The sequence below is a fragment of the Triturus cristatus genome, chromosome 2_1 (genome assembly GCF_964204655.1).
Source record: "Triturus cristatus chromosome 2_1, aTriCri1.1, whole genome shotgun sequence".
Taxonomy (NCBI): Eukaryota; Metazoa; Chordata; class Amphibia; order Caudata; family Salamandridae; genus Triturus; species Triturus cristatus.
Genome location: NC_140581.1, coordinates 898138328 through 898161283, shown reverse-complemented (window position 1 = coordinate 898161283; position 22956 = coordinate 898138328). Strand labels below are relative to the sequence as shown.

Below are 22956 nucleotides of genomic sequence, written 5' to 3'. Positions count from 1 at the left end.
ACCCCCCTTTGTTTTCTCCACCCCTGTCTCCTAGCCTTACCCCCCCTGCTCTTCCTATGATCTTTCTCCGTTATAATCTTTCTCTGTCGATACTCTCTTCACTACCCTTATTTGTTCTCACCCAATTATATGAACTAATTGTTCATTACCCTCTTATCCGCCCAGAATCTTTTTGTCCCCCCCTTTACTTAATTTGTGAGCTGTTACCTGCATTTTTGTTACCGTGTAAAATCGCTCTTCATGATTGCCTCTACTAATGTAAAGTGTTTTTCTTTTGCCCCTTTTTAACGTAATATGTATTTTTCTTGCCTGTCTGTGTTCATTTGAAGAACAACTGTTTTTCCTGTACCGCTTCTGATCATGTAAAGCGCTCTGATACCCCCGGGTCTAGCCAGCGCTATATAAAACCTTTCAAATAAATACAAATAAAATAATATAAATCTTTGCAAAGTTATACATATGGGGATGGCTACAGATATCAGTTTACTTGTAGAGTGTTGTGCCTGCTTGCCAGGGAGTACCTGAGCATTTTTTTCTAGGGCAGTGAAAATTCTAGGGACAGCCTCCCCAATAATTTAGTACCTTTCCTGTCGCCCGCAAATGTTATTCTTATTCTTGAATCATTTAGGCAGAGCCAGTTTCTTGATATCAATAAATGGACTTTAAACAAGAGTAAATTAACAAAAGAGCTTCCAGTGCACTATGCAGAATACAGGTCTTATGCCATTACAAATGTGTGTTCAAATCCAGCAGGACTGAGTGATCGAGGACAGGGATTAAGTTGAATGACCTTTACGTATCCTTATCTAATCCATATATCAGGCAGCAGCTCAGGATGGTTTTTTATTGATCAGAAGTAGCTCTCACTATAGAAAAGGTTGGACAACTGTTAATCTAGAATCACCTTTAGCGAAATGTAATTTTCATTACGACACGTTCTTTTGATAATTTTTTAGCCATGGGATGTTGCTTCTTCTAGATATGGCAAATCTAGTCATGGGGAAAATTTGAAAACAAATGGATTTTTGCAGAACAGACCCTCAAAAATCGACATTTATATTGGGACTAATGCCTCAATAATGTTATGTTTATCTGGAGAGGAACAACTGAGGTGTTACAAGACTTCGACCAACAGATCAATAGACATCTGCAGCTATCCAATTCACCATGAATTTTCGTAAAGAAAAATGTAGTTTCTTGACCTGTGGCAACATAGTGAAGATGACAAAAACTACATTAGGATTTTCCGCAAGCCCACCGACAGTAACACTAGGTTAAATGTATATGGTAAGCATCGGAAAACCACAAAGAAAGCATACAATATTGTCAATTTTTTAAGAATTAGTCACAGCTGCCCTCAAAAAAGAGAATTATTTCAAACATGTAGATGACCCGATTGACAACTTAAAAACTGGAAGATATAAAAGAAACAGCTTTCTAGGAGTAAAGTAAGATACTAGTGCATTCCAAGACAAATGCTATTGGAACCCAAGAATTAACAAACTCTAGACCAACTGGTCTTTCTCACTACTTTTGAAGAACACAAATGGAATTTGTAAAACATCATCCCAAAGAATTGATACACATTGAACACATGTGAGCTACAAAATCTCTATTCGTATTTCAACAAAAACAAAAACCTTAAGAAATCACTTGGTAAGAGCAGATCAAGTCTTTCATACTGTAGCCTAAAAACATGTACCAGTCACTTGGGGTCTTTCACCAGCAACAGGCACTCATAAGTGTGGATCATTTAACATAATCAATAAGACTACAGAAGGAGACATATTTCTGCACTGAACACCAATACTATACACAAACAGCTCACTAATTTAAACTATGAACATGTTGTTTACACCAGTGGTTCTTAACCTATGGTCCAGGGACCCCTGGGCATCCACAACACCTACTAAAAAAGAAAATATTAACAGACTTCTATATAAATAAAGAAGCAAAATGTACAGTTGAAAATGTTCAAATGTGCCTAAAGCGTAAAGGAATTTGGAATTGGAGGCTCAAAATTAAGTGCATGTACATCAAACAGATAGTATGGGCGATCAGGGGCCTCAATTTAATTTAGAAAAGCTCCAACTTTCCAATTATAATTAAAATGTGGTTATTTTTAGGTCGAGCCTAGGCAGCCCATGCACTGTCTCTTCAAGACATGCTGTATTCACTCTGTGGGCTTGCAGGCTGCCCATTGCCTTTTTATTTGTGCTTTTGTTTGTCGTTCAAAATGTTAGCTTGCTAGTCAGACCCCCCAGGATATAGCGGCATGGATTCGCAAATTTAGCGGCACAAATATGGAAATTTAGCGGCACAAATATGGAAATTTAGCGGCATTTTTGCGGCACTTTATTTTACTCATAATTATTCATTTTCAGCCTTAAATCATTGGAAACTCTTTTAGCAGAGTATTCCACTTTGAATAGGGAACCTGGAATATGGAACAGAGGAAGCAGCCCACAGGTGAAGGCTGTTATCCTTTGGAAATGCAATTCTCCAATTGCTTAGTATAGCAGTTATCACACCTTTTGACACATTGCGGGACCGGTGTTTTTCAATCTGCAGATTATGCAGATGGTGGATTTTGTGGCAAATTCATAACTATGCAAAATTCGCAGCGGCCGCACAGTCGCATAATTCCAGTGGCACTGACTATAAGTCCCAGAATTCAATCGTAAAAAAACCTGGAACTGGAGCATCACACATGGACCTGGGAAACCTGACAGGATTGATGGTGGCAAACTAGCTAATTTACTGTGCAAGCTATGTTTTTGTCAATAACTCTTGCTCTTTCTCATTGCCTTTGTTTCCTTCACCCTTTAATCTTTCTCACGTTTTGATGTTGTTTTCCCTTGTAGCTTACTATTGTAACCCTGCCATTGTTCCCATTCGCTTTGTCTTCCACACGTGTTTATTTCATGATATGATTCAATATCCTACATCAAATAATTACGTTGCTTTCAACGTGTATATGCAATCAATTGTCTTTTATTGTACGTTTTAATATTTGCATTAAAAGCGCTTTTCTGCCCGTTTCTACTCATGCAACAGTGATCCGCTGCAGTATTTAAGAAGTGTGTGGTAATTTATAGCCTGCTTTGAGTTTGGCATCCCCTTGAATCATGTATCCCGTAACTCAGCCCGAGAAGAGATCTGCTGCTTCTGTCTGCCGCTGCTCGTGCGAAGTTTCGTTTCGTTTCCGGAAAGACCAGAAGATACACGATTCCGAGGGGATACCCGATATGACATAACACCGGCAGACGTCAATGACCCCTTTGAAAGCAGGACAGAGAAAACGTCTCCCAGTTTCACCTCGAGCTCACGACTGAAAAGTATACTTAGGCTCCGCCCTGCAAGCATCTTCCGAAGCGCGCGACTTTGCCGAGAATCACTCGGCCTTTGTTTGCATCACGAGTATGTCACCTCCTGCGACCCACCCCCTCCTTCACCCCCCCTTGCTGCTCCCTAGCACTAACCAAGGTTTCCAACAGTGGAGTAGGCCCTTTCTAAGAGCTAACATTAAAAATAGAAATACTTTTCGCAGACACTTTTGTAAAAATTGCGGCATTTTTACAAAAGTGCCGATTTCGCGGGCACTTTTGTAAAAATCGCTGCATTTTTACAAAAGTGCCGATTTCGCGGCAAGCCGCGAAATCGCGAAATCCTGGAGGGTCTGGCTAGTGGTTAATCCATCCTCTTTGTCCCTCCCTTTTGTGTTTTGTTTCCTCCAACAGAGCACCACCCAATTATTGTTAACATTGTGCTTCTGTGTTCATTTGGGAGACAATTTTTTTCTTTGATTCCTGCTCGTGTCACTGTTTGCCTGGCTTCAGTGGTTCAGTCTCAGCGCCCGTCAGTTAATCTCCCCGTCCCGTTCAAATACCAAGATGAAATGTCAGACGTTGTTTTCGAAATTGTCTCTTTAATTTTCTCTGACTTCAAAGTGCAAGGTTTGCACAGAAGAGTAGATCTAGGACATCTCCCTCTCTGTCTTCCTGGACGTAAGATTCCAAAATATTACTACCCAAAATTAGCCCCTGATATCTGAAGTAATTAAGGCAGACCTTCACTTAAGTCGTGTTTCCAGCTAGAGCAGTACGAGCTAATTTATCAAGATCTCAAAATTAATGTCCAATGGCTGTAGAACACCATTCCAGGATCCTTTGTAAAAATGTTATCTACTATCAAATGAAAACTATCACATTGGAAACATTACTCCCAAAAATCATTGGCATACATCATAGTCTATCAGTTTCTGAACGTTACGGCCTACCTCGTGGGGATTATCTGCTTCATGCGGCCTTGGTGTCGGCTGCACAGCGGCGGTGGAAGGGAGGGCTATCTGAGCCACGGACATCTATGGTCTGCCAATATGTTGTGCTGGCGGCGGGCGCCATTAAAGCGGTAACATGCCTGTATCGCCGAATGACCTATGAGAGGCTTACCCCCCTGGATAGGCTGAAGCGGTGCTGGGAGGAGGACGTGGAGAGGGACATCCCAGAGAAAATATTGGGGGAATTGCTAGAACGTCCCTGGAAATGCTCCAGGAATGCCCGTTTCCAACAGATCCAATTTTTTATTTTGCACAGAGCCTATCTTTCTCCAGTCAAAATCCAGCGTTACTTTCAAACGCCTGCGGCGTCCTGCCCACGCTGTCGAACGGAGGATGCTGATTTTCTCCACATGCTATGGAGCTGTCCTCGGCTTAGGGATTACTGGTGGGAGGTGTGGGCCTTGCTTTGCACTATCACAGACAGGGAGATTGAATTTGGAATGAGTCCGTGCCTGTTACACTGGTTCCCTCACACTTCCAAGACGAAAATAACCAGTAAATTCATAGATTTGGGGCTGGTACTGGCCAAGCGGGAAATTACTTCTAATTGGAAGGCGCAGCGTGGGCCGCGGTTGCAGAAGTGGAGAGCGGAGTTTACCCGGTGGGCAGACTGTGAAGTGAATATTAGATTACAGATGGCCACCCGGGCCCATAGCGACAGAGCCTTGGAGGCAGCCCATGCCTGGGGGACATTGGCAGTGCTATTGAAAACTGCTGACTCTGGTGGGGAGGAGGCTTTGGAGAATGAGGGGGCACAGAGTCAACCCTCTACTATGTCGGGTTAGTGGAATGTCGAGGGGATTAGACACTGTTTCACTTGGGTTCTCAGTGGTCCTGCGCTAGGGTGTTTCACACGGAACTGAATGTCTGCTCATATACTCAGTCAACGGGTCATGCCGGAGGAGGTGGGGGGAGAGGGTGGGGGGGGAGGGGTTGTACTTAGGGTTCATTGATCAGTTTAGGATTAGTCGTACTGATTATGCGCTGAACCTGTTGAACGGAAGCTCCATTGTTTATATGACTGTAAATGTGGCCTTGCAAACTGATCCGCTGGTGGATTTGCTAGAGACTTTATTGTAAAGTTGGAAGGGGGAGCGTTTATTTAGAGAGCCTGTCAACGGGGTACAGTGAGCATGGTTATACTAGGGCAATTGTCCGGTTGGATGTTTTCAGCAAGGGTCGATTACTGCTTGTCATGTATTCGTATGATCTTGATTGTTAATAAACATATTTACAAAAAAAAAAAAAATCATAGTCTATCAGGTTAGAACGTACATAGATAAAGTGCTGATAAACAAGGACTCTCAAACTCCTGGTGTAGCATTTGGCATTATTTACACCATTGTTGGGCGAGTTCCACGTCCATCAGTCAAACACATAATGATGTGATTTCCACATCTATAAGTACATATCACATTGTTATAATACAAGATTCCATCTTTTTGAATACAAACTTTTATTCTAAACATGATATGCCACGTCACACATCCATACTAAGTGAGGCAATCACACAATGATGCAATTTTCACATCTACAAGTTACATCCACTTGTTATACTACTATAGGGTATCTTTTTCAGCACTAGTTTTTCTAAGCTACTACATGCAACATCATGCGTAAACACAAAATGATGTAGTGCCACCTTCAAGAGTATCAAACATCAATGCCGTATCTGCTGAACGTGGCAAAATTATTCACTCAATACCAGTCACTTGTTGAAGGCATTAATTGTGGACTGTACGATATCATTTTCATGTACTGTATTGACAGCATATGAGCCTGAATCCTCTACGTTGTCTTTATATATGATGTTGACAGAGTGTATTAACCCCTTCCATGCTGCGCAAATTCCGCCGCTGTGCTGACGGTTTCTTGCGCGGGCGTGGTCATGACGGAACGGTTCCGTCATGAGCACAGCTCAACCGTGGCTCATGACGGAACCGTTCCGTCATGAGCACCGAAGGGGTTAAGGACAAAATGTAATAAAGAGATTCTAAATAAAAAAGGAAATCAGACATCAATGTAATATTCAGAATAAGGGCCCCTGTTGACCTCTTGACACATGATGCATTACATTACTATGCCTCTATACTATTTGTCACAACACGCCAACTTTTTAAAGCATGGAATCTTTCTGACAGACGACATGCAACATCCCACATATACACAAGGGGTTACAATGACACCTATAACTGTATCAGATGACTATTTTGTTTAACCGAATTGGACTTTCTAATTCACAAGTCCTCCAGATACCAGACATGCTACGTCCCTATGCCTGGATGCTACGTCCAAACACCTCTGCAATATATGCAGAATAAATAATGCCCCCACACCCTAAGATTTACCCTTTGGGTTTTGTGGTTCCACCTGCACACATGCTGGGGCTGCAAAAAAAGAGATAATAACTATGTTGGTCTTCACCTATCCCTTAGATCAAACAGTGGTGGGCATTGTCCTTTAAAGTTTACTTACAAGTGTATTTCTCTTCATACATTGATAGTTTAGTATAGCCTGGCATTTCCCTCCCAAGCCTGTGTTAAAGAAAAACACCCACTTTGACAGGGTAAGCATAGTATGGACAGGAGTGTCTAGAGGTTAGGCATGCATGGGGTATTGCATAGCCTTACTGAACTAGTGTGAGGGTTTTCAGCCATGGAATTTGAGCCTAATTACAGCTTTCTTAAATGTTATAACACTGCATACTGTTGCCTTTGGAACCACCTCTTCGATTAATTTTATGTTCACTTACAATAAATAGTCAATCATTAGTGCTCTAAATTCCTATCTCTAGCTTTTGTGTTTTCACAGATTGAAAGGGGTGGTGGTAAACTAGCCCATATTTGGTTTCAGTATGCCAATTATTCAATGATTGTTTTCTTCACCCGTTATTCTTTCACTTTTACAAACAAAAATTTACTGACCTCAGACACCACGAGTGAAGAAGGGAGTCGAGCGAGGCAGAAAGTAAGAGAAAGAGGGTTTGGTCCTGAGAAAAGCATATTGACCCACCCCAGAGGCAGTCTACTGTGGGGTAAAACACGTCAACCATGCATCAAATCATTTCCATGCATTTTTATTATTTAACTCTATCACTAGTGACTGAAGCAAAGTCTTTTTGTCAAGTAGATAGTTTAATCCTATTTTTCTCTTTTTCGGTATACTTAATCCCTCACCATTACTGCCAAACTAAGTAGGGTCAAAAACAGCTCACCTATTAAAGGCTGAAGCCTGCATTGGAAGTAAATCATCAACCAATGCAAAAAGGGGCTCTGTGAAGAAGAATCCCACGTTATGATGGGCAAGGGCCTTCAGTCCTAATAACAGTAGCTCTTAGCACAGTAAAATGAGAACCTACTCCACATTTGTTTGTAAGGATTAGGAAAAACAAACAATACAACACATTAGTTTTCTATTTCTTCTTCCCAAAATACTTATGTACCATACCAGTGCTAGCTACGCAATCCCGGCAGCCCATAATTTTAACTTAAATTAACTTTCCTGAGGCTACCACATCCATTTGGGTTCCTTATACTTATACTAGATGTTATGCTTATTTTGTACTGCCTTGTGCAAAATATGTTGCCCTTTTTAGATCTTGCCTAGACAGCGCATGCACCTTCTCTGCAAAACATTTTGTTTACATACAGTGGGCTTACAGCCTGCCCACACCTTACCATTGGTTAGGTTCAGGGTTGCTCTCTTTGCTTCGTTCCCATTTAACACAGCATGCCTGCATCATGTCCTCTTCTAGTGTTTGGCCCGATCCTGGAGCATGGACCAAGTACTTGTGTTTTTCCACTGCTCCCAGGTTTTGAGCTACTTTTGTTTTTGTTTTCAGACCGTCTCCCAACTCGACTTCTTAAACACCACCACATGGGCTTCTTTTCCCTCCCCTCCAACCTCATGGATGTTGCTTGATTCCCCCCCCCCTATCCCATCCATGTTTCTTCTTTTCCCTTCCCCCACTCCATCCATTGTGCTTCTTTTCCCTTCCCCCGCCCGTCCATTGTGCTTCTGTTCCCGCCCGCGTCTTTGTTGCTTATCTTCTGTAGCCACAGCCCCATCCATGTTGTTTCTTTTAATTATTGCTTCTTCTCCCCCACCCACCCCATCCCAGTTTCATCTCCCCCACCTGCTCTCATCCGTTTCTTCTACCCCACCCCGTCCCTGTATCAACTCCCTGCACACACCCCATTCCAGTTTTCAGTTCTCCCCAGTCGCCTTGTCTTTGTTTTTTCTCTTCATCCCCCACCCACCCCTATCTGTCCTTCTGCCCCCTCCCAGCAGCCAAAAGGAAAAAAAAGCGCAATGATGCAAGCTGCATTATAACACTTTTTTTTACCATCCTGCTCTCAACTCCCACCTGCCCTCTCGTTCACCACCACCACCAGCCCTCCTATTCACTACCCTCACAAGACTGACAAAGTTAATAGCTCACCCATTGGCGAGACCTACTGAATTTGCCAATGCTTGTTGTACATATTCATTCACTTGTGTGCCTAACCTCTGAGCTCTTTTTTTCAAGCTAAGAGTGGATACTTAAATCCGATTTAAAGCACATTTTCCAACTCATTCAAATCATATTTTTAAATGATTAAATATTCATTGTACTATTGATACTGTATTATTTCAGAAAAAAGACATTAAAGGCAGCACGCCATGTTGATATTGTATGCATTCAATTGCTTAAAAGAGATCTGAGTATTTTGATAAATGACCACAACAAGCCAGTGTCTCCTTGAGAAATAATTTTCACGAATGATGACGAAAGGTTCTTTTCTTTGACTGCTTTTATGTTTGAATGAATCCCAGCAAATTCAGGTACACAGATTGCCCTGCAAATGCCAAAGCATGGAGGAAAAAAACAACATCTCTTCACTCTCCTATAACTGAAAACTTCAGAGCTTCAGAAAAGCAGCAAAAGTCCCAACATTCTCACACTTCTCATGATAAAACCTGTACCCCACATGTGAGTGTGCCTATAGCACAGGAAAGAAATACAGAAAAACTGGTTGTGTGAAGATTACGTCGACATTCACATGGTCACAGTTTTGACCTAAACCTGTCGCTTACAATTGGCCAACCCATATATGTGAGGTACTGCCTTTATAGGTAGGGCTGGTGGGACTTTTAATGTTCCCCACAAATTCCAAACGTTTCTGTTACAGAAAGGTGAAGGAATTCTGTTTTTAACAACTACGTTTTGTTCACAGAAAACTTCACATTTGTTAAATTACACTATTTGAAGGACATCAAACATATAGCCTTTAATAAATATTGGTATACACATTTACTCTTGCATGTCACCACTTTGCAAAAGGGACATCTTCTATATCAAATCTTACCACTATTAAAGCACCATACATTTTTCTCATGCCTTCAGATGTGGCGGACATTTCATATAGTGTTGAACGTCTTATGACATTTGGGTTGGACACCCGCTGTGCAGCCGCTCTCTTTTCATGCGGAAATGTGAATGGCACAAATGTTTTTTCAAATTTATGTACCCTATTGTTCATTATGACTGACAGTTTTTCCATTGCATATATGCCATATATTTGTGTCCACCACACACAAACTGGTGGGGTTAACCATTGTTTCCAAAACAGGACAATAAATAATCTTGACAGCTATAGTAATTTGCCCACTGGTGTCAGGAGGAGATATTTTTCGCCTGGGTCTCCTGAAAGCAATATCCCTGGATTCTTGGGGGAGTTGCAACCCTTTCTTATTCTCTTGTGCCTGATGTTATTTCTTGCCAGTAGTTTCATAGATGGATTATGTCATCCAAATCACTGCAGTCTTACCAGCACATCTCTGAAATCTGACAGATCCGCTTGAATTTGCAGCAGTAAAATACCACTGTGCTAAAATTTGTGATGGGACTTTTTCTAGCGTTTGTTACATTTAGATTATTTCTCACCCAGATTGTGGACCACTTCTCTTCATGGACTGTTGTGTTCAGATCTCTTTCCCATACTATATTGTCTCTACTGGTGCTTTTTCCCTGCTCACTGAATCTCTGCTTTGTTTTCAGTTTACTCCATTAGATCAACTAGTAGTCATTTGATGTTAGTTGAAACAGGACCATTAAAGTTTCAATGTCCATGAGCTCCCATTTCCATATACGTGTGTTACCTCCACTCCATGCCAGAAAAACTATATGTGGCGAATGAAATGCGTGTTTCCTCTTCAGGCCATTTCGATAATCTAGCAGGATTTTCATTGAAGACAAGTTACTTACAGCTGGAGGCATGTGATTGTGGGATAGTCACAATATATTATGCAACAGAACTTTAGAATGTGTTTCCTCCAAAGTTATCCATTGTGTTTTTAGGCACTGCAACTCCACGGCTGGTTGCATCTGGGCTGCATATATGATTCTCTGTACTGGGGATTGTAGCCCTCTCTAACTGGGTCTCTTGTGTAGAGTGACTCTGGGCAGTCTTGGGGCTTTGCAATTGCAAATGAATGTTAGCTCGTTCAGTATTTGTGATAATATTGTTTTGGGGATTTTGAGTGGTAATGCGTGGACTATTAAGAGAAATCTAAGTTGCAAGTTCATTTTTATACTCACTATTTTGAGCTTACCCCACCTATATGACTATTTGTATGGGATGTACAGAAAGGGGTGGTATAATACAATGAATCCCGTTTTTCATTTTTCAAATTCAGCAGTTGACCTCTTAGGTATTTTAGGAGTTTCTTGGTCCACCTTATTCCCCTATTCTGTAATAATAGTAAGCTAACACTTTGAGGGTATGAGATGCCCATGCCTTGGGACATAGTATGATTTACTTTAAATCCTGATACTGCTGCAAAGTAATCAGGTTCTGCCAAAAGGACTGCGATAGATATGACAGGCTCTAAGTAAAAAAACACCAGATTGTCTCCTCTTATTCTTTTTGGGCCAGTGTTATAACATCAGGGTTGTCATTAATCTTCTGAACAGTTCTGATTCATTTTTAGCTTGGCCGATGGACTTATAAACTGTCCATAATATTCTCTATCACATTCTGGCTAATACCTACTTTGGCTTGAACTGCTTTTAACTGGCACTAGTTGACCTGTCGAAGGTCTTATCAATATCCAGCTCAAGGTGCTCCATACATGTTTGATTTATTTCATCAACCCCAATCAGAACTTAGTGTTACTGGCCTGTAGAAAGCACACAAAGGTATGTTCTTATCAGGTTTAAGTAATAAAGAGGTGGTTGACTACATCACAGACTTTGTTACTGTGCCCTTTTTTATTGAAGAGAGTATAGACTGTGGGCAGTGGCTCAGCAAGAAGCTCTACATTGTCCTTTAGGTCACTGTGTCTTCCATGAATACGTTTCAAGTTGTCGTTCTGAGGGAATTCCAACTCACTCAAATATAGGGCTAGTTGGGCTTTATCAAGTTGCTGGGAACTACATAGTGATAAGTAGTAGGTACAGAATATATTTTAGATGTTCTCAGTGGCTATCTGAGCAGTGCCTGTGCGATCCAAGATGGAACTTACATGATTTCTCGTGTTGATTCTTCTTATTCATAGGTAAATAACCAATCCACTTCATTCCTCTTTTCAGACTGAGTATTTTTGGGTGGCGTAGAGCATTTATTTAGCAAATTATGAGATTAGTATTCATTCTTGCACTCCTCTAGCCTTTTAATGATCTCTATATGTATTTACAAAGCAGAATGATTTATGTCTGGTTTCTTTTTGCATTTGAGCCTCTATGCCCATTTCCTTGTTTGGCTAATCTCATGAAGTTCTTTCTTTGTGCTGTCAAGTCAGCACTTAATGCTGCTTTAGGCCCATCCCATACTGTATACCATCCCATTTCTCTGTTACTGCTGTTGGTTCAGTAATTTCCCATGTTTCCTTAACTGATGACCGTAATACAGGGTCTCTTTATTGATGATCCATGGCCTCTCAGTATTGATTTGGGTTATTAAATCTAATCATAAGAAGAAATAGCATGACTGGATACCACTTGAGTGCCTTTATCTAGTGTCAATACCAAATGTGCTGTCATCGTGCATACCAGGAAGAAGTAAATCCTGTTGTTGCGTTCTATGTATACTTAAGAAAAATTTGTAATTCTTTCATTATTCTGCTGGGCTCTCCATATGTCCACTAGACTGTCTTTTATTCCCTGTAGGGGGTAAGGTGGTTCTTGTTGACCTTCTAATTGGGCTATTGATCTATCTAATGTTGGCTGTAATACAATTTTTTTTTTTTTTTTTTTTTTTTTTTTAAAAACCTTTATTTCGGTAGATGCAAAATACACAGCGTCTGCCTACAACCCCTCGGGGCCGGCTGCAATGACATTCGTAAACATAGAACAATAATGTCAGGATAAGAAAAGGTTTAATTTTATGGTGTAGTCAAGTACGATGTAGTGAACATCGAAAGGAGTCGAAGCTAATCACTGACCAGGAGAGACATCACTGTTCAAGGAGCACCCAGAAGGAGGCGTTATATAGGAAGGCATTGGTAAGAAAGCAGGTGGCCACCATCCAGGAACGAAGAGCATACACTATATCACAGAATGATAGAACTCAAAAAACTCCCTACTAACACTGAGCCCCGACTCCGAAGAAACAAAGAAACATAAAAGAGAAAGAAACCAAAGAGGCAGAGAGACCAGAAGAGAAAGAGGGCCATAGAGACGAAGAAGACATAGAACACATCCCGTCCCCCCACCCTGCATACCAGCGGAAGGCCACGGCCCACCCCCCCCCAATAGGCATGCCTGTCGCCCCAGATGAACCCCAAGTAGGAAAGAGAGTCTGGAGAGTGGGAAAGAACCTCCCAGCCTCCGACTCCCAGAGAAAGCAGGAGGAGGAATTTTCACATACTCCCGGTCACCACAGCCCCTTAAGCGTCCCCCACCCTGTATATCGTCAGCACTACTGAAATAGCAAGCAAGACGGCAGGTGGGGAGACTCCACTCCAAATGTGCGAGTAAAGCAAACAATTAGCAGTCCCGTCCTAGTCCCCGCCCGCCAATACGTACAGTGAACTAAAGGGAGTCGCCCAGACCCGGCCCGATCCTAAGCGGCCCCACAGATCCACCCCCGCAAGAAACAGTAGCAAATTACACACATGCGGCACAACCGATACATAAACAGATATTCTAGTCCGGGTCATGCCAGGCGGTCAGGCAGGATCATCAAGGGTGGCAACTTCAACCCTGGCCTGAACGCGGAGACCCCACCAAACATGGCCGCCGCTGGGAGTGTACCTCAGGCAGAACAAAGGAGCAAGATGGCCGCTCCCGGCAACGATGACGCAGAGGGGGAAGAAGCGAGAGTTCCCAGTCAGAAACCATCACCACATCGATAGTGACAAACACAGTTTTCCCCACAGAACGGCTCACACTCCGGCGATGTTGAGGCAGACATGGCAACACTTGCAGAGGCAGAGTCTCGGCTTGGAAAGTGGAAGGGAGCTTTGTATCTGCAACTTTGTCCTTAAAAGAACCCTCGACACCGTTACCAGGGAGAGGACGTTCCACAGTATCCCCCTGTCGCCAATTTGTATCCGCCTCGAAGGGAATGAGAGGCCTTGGGGGGTCAGACAACCGCTGTAGCTCCCTGGGTGGCATAGCGGTATCGAACTTCCGCTCCAGTTCTCCAGTGCGTTGGCACCATGTCGCCCGCAGGTCCCCCAGGGCTAGAAGGATATCACCATAGGTTAGGTCTGCCCCCTGCTTCAGCATGCCGACAGTATGTAGAGGCGCCACCGGGACACCCTCCAGCTCGACAGTAGGCAGGGAAGCTTGCGTCAGGGATATGGCGGCTTCCGCCCAGCCGGCGAGGTAGACCGGCACCAGTACCAGTTTTGCCGTTAGCCCACCTCGGAGGGGTGAGGGCGACACCACGGGATGGAGGGACAGTAGTTACGGCAAGAGGGGTTACTGCTCGCTAGACGGGGCTCCCACGATGGGAGAGCCCTAGGCTGTGTTGCAATGCGAGTGGTGGGCGCCCTCGAACGGACACCGCTCTGACCGCTGGCGGGAGGACAAAGGAAAATACACCAGCCAGGACCCAATCGTACCGGAATTCTCTCCGTCGCGAAGAAGGCTCCGCCGGGCCGCCCACTCCACGTCCAGTCACATTTCCCCAGTCGCCGGTCCAGCCCCAGGTCGTCTCACCGTACGTGATAAGCGGTGTCCGGTGGCGGTGGTCGGGCCAGATTGCGTGGGCAAAGTCCAAAGTCGGCAAACTCTATGAATCCTCGACCAAAAAAGCCGGCGGGAACATCGGAGGAATGCGGAAAGTATCAGCGCATCCGTGGTGACAATTGCTCGCGCCGTAGGCAGGATTAAAGATCAGGATATCATGCAAACAGCAGACGGGCTGCGGAGCCGGGAGCTCAGACGTCCTGTCCGTCCGCCATCTTGGCTCCTCCCCTGTAATACAATTTTAAAGCCCCCCCCCCCCTAATATCAAGCGACCCATACCCAGTAGTGCTATTTTGGGGGGAAATCTCTGGAAATCCTCTTTTCCATCATTGGGGCCATACGCTGAGACTACAGTTATGGTCTATCACTATACAGTCTTCTTTGCCTATATACTTATCTGTCAACATAAATGGCAAGCCCTTTTGTTTTCTAAGTGCAAGAAGAATGTTACTGGGAAAGGTACCAATAGGAACAGAGCTGCCTTTCATTACAATGTGTATATCCTGTACTAGGGATATATCCACATCTTTGACATATAGCCACCTGAGCACGGATTTTCATATTATTGGAATGGTAATTTACTGCGAGTTAAGGTTAGCTATCATGTACGAGTTACTTACCTTCGGTAACGATGTATGTGGTAGAGACGTTGTCTAGCCGCAGATTCCTTAACTTAGAATATCCCCAGGCGTCAGACTGGATCCAGAAATCTTTTGCAGCAGCACCTCTGCGTGCCGGGGGACGGCGCCACACAACCCCGCCCTGACAACGTCCACGTACCTGATGTCAGAGAGGTCATATAAGTCCATCCTGGCGCGCTGACGTCAGTTTTCTTCGGATAAATCTTTCCACGGCACAACGCGGAGCCACCAACAAAAAACTGTGAAAGTATGGGAACAGTGTGCGAGGGATGAAAATCCATGAATAAAGAAGGATGGTGGTGGAAGACACCATCATAAAAGACAGAATTAGACACTGCCTACATACAAGTGGAAGCTGTGAGAAAGAGCCCCCCAAGCTAAGCGAAGGCCGCCTCCGAGAGCAACCAGGGAAGAACATCTCAACAGACAGAAAAAGACTGATAGTGCCATGTAGAACTGTGCCGTCTAGTAATAACGGAACACAGACAGAACAACAGTCCACTGTAGGAAGGTATGAAAAGGCTGGCCTTTTCCCTATAAGAACAGAGATTGGAAACAGAGCACAACCGACCCTCAAAGAGGATGACCACGAGGGGACCAGGACCAAGAGTTAGTAGAGAAGACCGAAGGAAGGGAAGGTATCTGGAGAGGAAAACAAATCTCCTTGTGAATCAAAAGACACCATATCACAGGAAAGAAGCCCCTCAGCAGAGGTTAACTGTATATGAAAACACTCAGGGGAGTGCAACAATCCGAAACCCCTTGAGAGATAACCCAATGGCAACTGAAGAGGCCAATGGAGAACACCACTCGACAAGGTCCTCGCAGAATGGGGAGGTTGGGTGGGTGTTAAGGAATCTGCAGCTAGACAACGTCTCTGCCAGAGACATTGTTACCGAAGGTAAGTAACTAGTACATCTGATAGAAACATCTAGCCGCAGATTCCTTAACTTAGAATAGATACCACAGCCATACCCCAAAAGGGGGGTGGGTCTGCGAGAGAACAACAGAAAGCGCCAAGCAAGCATCCAATCCGGCAACAGAGTGACGGATGAAGGGGGAAAAGCTGTGACGGAACAGCCAGACAGCAAACCAAGCAGCTCGAAAGAGCAGAAATGACAGGATAGATGATATCCTAAAAATGCCAGAATGGCGCCACACCATACCCGTATAGAAAATGACAGGTAGAACGGCATGAGCCCTATACCAGAGCAGAGAGAGACAGAGACACAGAGACACAGAGAGACAGAGAGACAGAGAGAAGGACCACTCACCGCTTATTGGCACCCGATGAGTACACTGACCCAAGCTCGAAATTAACTTGAAGAGATGCAACCAGCCTAACAAACTAGCCTATAGAAGGAAGTCGAAGGAACCGGTGTCAAGAGCCCAAAGGCAAGAGCTAGAACCTGAGCAATGCGTTGGGAATAGCCGGCGGGACCAGGAAACATGCCAAGTGCACGCACAATCCCAAAAAAGGGTGATTAAGGGCAATTAGCATAAATTCTAAACCCGCCGAAGCAGGTAGAAATATGCAGCAGGCAAACAGCCATAGAGACCTTAAAGTGGCTTACACAAGAAGCATAAGATTGCCCGACCGGGCAATATGAAGCAAAAGTGAGAAACAACCCACAATAGAGCTGTCCCGCAGGCTTAGCTTTAACAATAGTATGTGAAAACGTGGAAAAAAGGCATATCCGAAGGAAGTGGCCAAAAAACGCCAAGTTAACGAATGGTGGGAAGAGTCTCAGAATCCGAGACCAACACTCCAGAAAAGACACGTACAGCGTTGAACACCAAAAAAGGGAGCATATGTCAAATTGGGAAATTACCCCAGTAAGCAGAAGCAAGGAGGAACCTATGGGCAACTTGCAACAACTTAGAAAAGCTCCCCCACACATGGATATATTGGTCCGGACCTTGCATCCTCGAAAGAGGTGGCGACGTAGGAAGAGGAATGCCAAGGCAACCGGCATGTATACAGAATGTATAAACATATAATTATGTAGAGACAGAGCTAGCCAGGAGCAAGAACATGTCCATACCGTATCATACCTAGCACAATAAGGGCAGGTAGGAGCCGTTGTTGAAGAGAAGACCATGAAACCTCCCAAGGAGGTGGATGACCATGGCGTAAGCAGATGGCCCCAGGAAAAAACATAGAACACCGTACAACGGACCACCAGGCGACGCATGGAGTCCACAGGCTCTCCAGACCCAGGTGAGATAAGCAAAGCTATATAATAGCATACAAGTACCCCACATGGAGTAAGCATATGGGGGAACACCTCTTAGGGCAATAAGCCAAGTTAAAATAGCACAGTAACAAACTGAACCCGTGAACAAGAGGTCCGAGCCATATGACATTACCGAGCTGAGCCACCAGCTCAATACCACAGTCAGAGGACCAGACACAGCAACCTGTGGAACATGGGCACAGCAGGTCAACAGGCAACTCAAAGCAAAACGCATCCAAGGGATGCCAATAAAAGGGTAATCACCCTTGACCACAGAAAAAGAAGACTTAAGGCTCACCGCCCATGTTAAACACAGAGCGCATCTAAAGGATGCGAAATGAAAAAGTACCACCACGGAAGATAGGCCTAAGAAGACCTAAGTGGGAGGACGAAAGCCCGTATGGAGCCGGTGAACCGCCGACCTGGCGTGAGCATCTAACAGCAAATCCTCATCAAAGGGTAAGTCAACCAGTCGCTCCCGGATATTTTCAGGGAAGACGCTATCTCGCAACCAAGCGTGACGCCTTAAGGCAACAGAGCCCGCCATAGCTCGGCCCAAAGAATCCGCAGTATCTAAGGCTGAGGGGATTGTGAATTCGGCAAGGTCGCGGCCATCCCGGAGGAGGCTAAGGAGATCAACGCGAGCACCTTCAGAGGTGGCAGAAAGCAAAGACTCTGCAGAGTCCCACATGGCAGAGGTAGCCCAAGCCAAAACACACACTGTATTTAAGGACAATAGGGCCGCACTAGTGGATGCAAAGATGTTCCTACACCATGACTCAAGCCATCTGGACTCCTGAGAGGGAGGAAGCGTTAGAGGGGGCAGGGAAGGAAAGGCAGTCTGCAACACAAACCCCTGCACATCAGGGTGCACAAAAAGCCAAACAGGATCATGCGGAGCTGGACGGTGACGGTGCAAAATTGAATGAGCCACCGGGTCACCTGAAGCAGGCCGGACCCAGGTACCCAAAAGGGGATCATAAAGGGAAACCTCAAAGGGCAGAAGCGGCTCCACATTCCCGGACCCACGATGAAGGACCTCAAGCAAGGGGTCCACAGACAAGGGGGCAGAAGGGGGTTGCATGTTTAAAATGCGGGTGGCCAATGAGACCACTCTCAAAAAAGCCGCACCAGCCTCGGTAGCCCTCCGCGGAGGGGACAACAACTCATCAGTGGGGGAGGGTTGTAAGCTGACCCTCCCAAGACACTGAAGGTGCGACCAATGCCCCACGTAAGGGAGCCCCATTGAAGAATGAGGATCCTGATGGGGCTCCCGGGGAGGCGAAGAGCCTGCCGGATCTGGGAGCTCCTGAGGAGGCTCCACAAATTCCAAGGAGGGCACTGGCACCAATACCTCTGTCGACGCCGGGCGAGAGGGCGGCGCCAAACTCTCTCCAGAGGCCTCTAGAGAAGAGTCCACAACTCGGCGTCGACACGGCGCCAAAACGACGCGCGTCAGTGCCGGCCGTGCCTAGTCAGTCGCCGACTCGGCTGCATCCGGTGCCGAAACTATGACAAGCTCCTCTTCCGAAGAAGGAGAAGACGCCGGAGCCCGCGAGACAAGCTTTCGGCACCGTCCTGGCGCTGACTCCACCTCATCCATGACAGGCTCCGACTCCGGACAAAGAAGCAGAGGCGGAACCGAGGAGGCAAGCCTCCGGCGCCGGCACGGCACCTACCCCGGCTCTGGACAGGCGACCGCCTGCCCGGAAGCCCAGGGTGTGCTCAAGGCAGGGCTATGAGCACCGGCAACCACCTGCGGCGCCACAGGGAGCCCAGCGGGGCTATGCGGCACGCCAGAGGTGCCATGGGTCGTAGAGAGGGACCCAGGTGGGCCTCGCCCTAACGACTTCACCTGCACCGTTGTGGGGGATCCAACCGGGCCGAGCCCTAAAGACACCACATCTCCGACGTTCCTGGGGGGCAAAGGCTCAATTGGCGCCAGGGGCGAACCCGCCGGCAAGTACGTCGGAGATCCCACAAGAAGCGGAGGCCCTGAGGACACCCCAGGAACGGAGGAGGACACAAGGGAGGCCTGCAGAGCCGCAGCATAAGCCTCCATCTGGGCCCGAGTCGCCCCCACACCCGGAAAGGGCGGATAGAGGGGGCGGCGACTGTCGGGAGCGCATGTTCAGAATGTTCCGGGAACTAGTGCCCCTGACAACAGAAGAAGGGGAGGTTGAAGACCTCAGCGACAAGCGCCTCGACTTACCAAGTGGCGAACAATGGCCCCGGACCCCGGAGGGCGAACGACGGCGGAAACAGACAGGCCGTGGGCGAGACGACTCCGACCGGGACAGCCATGTCGAGAGAAGCTTCATACGGTGCTCCCGCTGAGACTTCGGCTTCAGGTGTTGGCAGGAAGGCAGTCCATGGAGTCATGGTGCTCGCCCTTTTACAGGCAATCCAGAATTCGGAGTGGTTCAAATGACACCATATCCTTAAATTCAGATTCCTTGGGACATTTATAAAAATACATCGTTTTTATTCCCACTCGCCCCAATTCGTATTCATTGTAATTTTATTATCAAGTTATGTACAATGAGTACACAGTGAAAAAATAATGTAATTCACAGCTTGTTTGCTTTGAGGAGCCTGGGCTTTACACAAACTATAGACACCATCCATACATATGGAAACGTCAAACAGGTAATGGTCTCTTGTGGATCAGGGTTCTGTACAAAATCTGAAACCTGGTTTCCAATTTATTTTCACTTTTAATCAGTGTTTAATTCAGTGATTAGTTTCATGGGAAATCCTTGCACAATACAGAAAAGTGACCCTACTGCTGACTCACTAATTTTGTCTACTCTCCAGCAATGTATAACGTTCTGGGTTTCCCCAAAAAATTACGAGGAAGTATGAAGCACAAACATAGGAAATATCCATTAGCTTAGGATAAAAAAATATTTTAAACAGTGCCTGGCCCCTTGCTGGGGTATAGTCACACAGTTCCTTCCTCACACTTTGCATTGTGAGAGGAAGCAGCTATCTGTCTGTGCTTGTGCCCTAGGAAAGAGAAAGATACTGTTGGGATTTTTGTTTTTAGCTATGTGCCTATGGCCCTGCAAGGAGTCCAAAGTTCTGTTGATTTTTTTTAGCCCAAGACAAAATGCAAACCAAATGGAGTATGGCTCCTTACATGGGCACAGAACTGTGTGTCTGTACCCCAGGAAAACTATTTGGATTCTTTTGGCATGATAGAACAAGCATTTGCAATGCAATAGGTCTCGCATTATTCCAAGGAGGAATAATTTATTCAAGAAAAAACAAAAATCACATAATTCCCGCAGCCCTGCTTGTAGTTTATCCAGGGCTATTGGGAGTTTGGTCGGTAAATACTACCATGTACAATGCTGGCTAGAATGAAAGCCTGGACTGGCTGAAGTTCGCACACATTGCACTGGGTACATGCTGCAAGGGTCTTAAAGAAGCTACCGAGAACTTACAGAAGGAACAAAACCCAGTGCTACCTAGGGGTCGCATGTGTTTTTTCAATCAACTGAACTTTGCATTCTGGGACTCGTAGTTCTACTTTCCCCACTGAACGCATGGACTTAAAGTTCCCATCGAGCAGTATGATAAAAAGCCAGATATGGATGAGGTTGTGAGGCATGGAATGAGTGTACAGCTGAACTCAAATCTGATAATGGTGGACCCAACAGGCCCCTTCCAAACACTTCATATTCTGAATTAATATTTTGACTGAGACCCTTCAAACAAAGTCAGGGTTGTTTAAAGATTATTCCTGGCGGGTCCCTCTGCTTCCAGAAAGGCACTGGGAAGGGAGGTTACAATCTGAAAGCAATCTTGTGCAGTTCGGGGCACCTCATTGGGATGTTTGTCTTTGGCGGGGGTAATTAGTAACCCCGTCAAGTGAAAAATGGTAGGTGCCTGGGATTAGCGAGTTCATTGAGGCCCGAGAGGGAAGGGGGTGTAATGAACGGTGCCATCGCGCCCCCACTAAGGCAGCCGACCGAGGGGTGGACGAGTGCAAATTGGGCGCTAATTACGGGCAGTTATTAACTGTAATTTAACTGGCAGCCTTTCTGCAGAGAGGCCAAATGAATGAGGCACTGTAAGGCCGGCCCTCCCAAGGGTCCGAATCCCCCGCTCTGTTCGATGGTTTCTCCTCATGGCAGAGGCACCAGATGTTGCAGTCGAGGACGAAGCATGGAGGTGTTCTTTGGGCCCAAGGCAGGCTTTCCTATATTCCAGCTAAATCAAAACGAATGCAAAGCCAACTGGCTACACAGACAGGGCAGCTATGCATATTATTATTATCTTTTTGTGGCACCCGGTCACCCGAGTCCTCTTCTCCACTGTCCCAGTTACTGCTTGTGTGACCCTGGGCACATCACTTTAAGCACATTTCACAAATAATTTACGTGCACATAATTTTTCTTTAAAAAAAGAGTGTCACACACGTGCAAAAAATCTAATTTGATTCGAAATTATGCATATTGTGTTTGGGCGGGGGGGGCGTTTTCTTGCAGATGCCGGTTATAAGACACTGGCTGTCCCTGATATGCCCGTACACTTGAGAAGTGTATTTGTGAGAATGTGAAGTAGTATTAGAGGAGTGCCACTACACCTAGTTGTAAATGCCTTTGTGAAATGCCCCCAATTGTTTACATAAAGCTTTCGTGCACAATCTGCCCTCTTTTCTCGCAGTCTTCACCTCTGCCCCATCAATGGAGAGCTACAACCGGCCACAAAAATAAAAAGCGATCGCGAAACTGAAAGCGATCGCTTTTGAAAACAAAGCCGCGAGTGGTGCGCGCGCGCCATAAGGGTACAATTATCGCTCCCGTGTCAGGGCACGATAATTGAAACCATATGGCAGGAATGCACATAATAGACACCAATAGGCCATGGGCGGAGCAATGCGCCCGCCTTTGGCCTATTGTGTGCTATTTTAAAAACGAACATGCAGGCCACAAAAATAAAAACACACGCACAATTCCAGGGTCCGTTTCAGAACCCCGGACAAAAGGACTCTCGTCTGCGCAAGCACTACTGCGCTGTGCAACGCAGGGCGCGAGCCCTAAAAAATAGTGTCTGGCTCCTTGCTGGGACAGATACGAAGCTTCTTCCTCTCACAATGCTTCTACTGGACTTAAAATTGGATTAGGAAATGTGGACTGGGTCTAGGAACAATCTTAGTCCCTCCCCTTCCAATCCTCAACCCTTGATTAATTTCTTCTGGTGGTTAGGAGGAAGGGATGTTGGGAGGGAAAGTTAGAGGAGTTGGTGCTCCTTCCAACTTCCCACCTTCGGGAAAAGCACATGGGGCCGGTTGACATTGCTAGGGAGGACCTGGGGTCAGCGACAGCTGCTCTTAGCCCAGGCCTGTCTAAGCCCCTCAACTAGTCCGACCCACTGGCTCGACCCTTAGAAGGACCTGAAAGGGGCTAAGGAATCCCTCCCAGGCCCTTAAGGCATGTGTGTAATGTCACTCATGATGTCACACACCTGTCAATGAGGTCACCCAGAAGTGACAGTGAGGCAGCCTCGCTCATGAGTTTGACGGTGTCCAGAAAGGATAGGGCATTGTCAAAC

The 22956-nt window shown here is 45.6% G+C and overlaps 1 protein-coding gene across 1 annotated transcript in view; it reads right to left on the bottom strand.

Annotated features, from left to right (window-relative positions):
* AGTPBP1 (ATP/GTP binding carboxypeptidase 1) overlaps window positions 1–22956 on the bottom strand; it is a 1256713-nt gene that overhangs the window by 965545 nt on the left and 268212 nt on the right. The gene's annotated exons all lie outside the window — the stretch shown is intronic.